A 1,016-nucleotide genomic window follows, 5' to 3' on the forward strand; every position below is an offset into this window, starting at 1 on the left:
GTGTCCTTCAATGGGTGCTGGGTATCTATAATCAGTGACACCCATGCACTGGCAAGGCCGGTGTCCTTCAATGGGTGCTGGGTATCGATAATCAGTGACACCCATGCACTGGCAAGACCAGTGTCCTTCCTCCCTTTCAGCGGACGAGGTCACAGGGGTTCCAAAGGATTCAGTGACTTGCCCAGCCACTGTCCCTCCCCTCTCCCTGCCCCAGATGGTTAGCACGAAATTCGTCCTGTGCAGTGTGGTCAGGGCCGGAAGCCAGGTCCTCCTCTTTGCTCCCTGCTCCTTACTCTGTTCTCGTGGCTGCACGCCTGGCAGACAGAGGCAGCCTCCTGCCTCTCCACCGTGTCCTCCCTCCCTGCATCCTGTCCCCTCTCACGTGCGAGGGAAGTTTAGACGGACAGATAAGCCCTCTAGAGAAGCTGCAGAAATCGTGCGAACGTACCAGTGGAACACTCTTCCGTTTGGCTGCAAACGCACTGCAGGTGGTGGACAGGGCAGAACCCGGAAGCCCTGTCTGCATTTGGCTGTTGTCCCGAGTGTGGCTGGGGTGATGTCATGGAACCCGATGGGAGCGACTGGCAGCTGGGACTCGTCCCGGGGAAAACGCAGAGGTCCCATCGGGCCCCCCAGACCTCCATCTGCCAGCGCTGAAGGGAGAGTGGGCAGGGCGAGAAGCTGTAGGTGTTCGGAATTTCGACACTTTCCTCGGGTTTATGTTTTGACATTTTTGGAGGAAAAGGAATTCATGTTTATTTCAGTGAGTGCTTCCAGTGTGCCAGGTGCGTTCATTTTTCAGGTGAGGAAATTGGGGCTCAGGGCGAGTAGTTCACTTGCCTGAGGTCCCAGAGCGGAGAGTCCATCGCAGGGTGGGGGCCCGGTAGCTCCCGACTGCTCTGGCTTCCTCCCTCCCCAGCCTTTCTTTCCACCTCGCTCTCCCCCTTCTCCTCCTCGCCTCCATCACCGCCCCCCCTCACCCAGCGCCGCCTGTCTCCTGTCTCCCACGTGATCAG

The 1,016-nt window shown here is 58.6% G+C and overlaps 1 protein-coding gene across 1 annotated transcript in view; it reads left to right on the forward strand.

The window, feature by feature from the left end:
- EFCAB6 (EF-hand calcium binding domain 6) overlaps positions 1-1,016 on the forward strand; it is a 197,139-nt gene that overhangs the window by 125,953 nt on the left and 70,170 nt on the right. The window lies entirely within an intron of this gene.

This window comes from Pteropus vampyrus, unplaced genomic scaffold, assembly GCF_000151845.1.
Source record: "Pteropus vampyrus isolate Shadow unplaced genomic scaffold, Pvam_2.0 Scaffold145, whole genome shotgun sequence".
Lineage (NCBI taxonomy): Eukaryota > Metazoa > Chordata > Mammalia > Chiroptera > Pteropodidae > Pteropus > Pteropus vampyrus.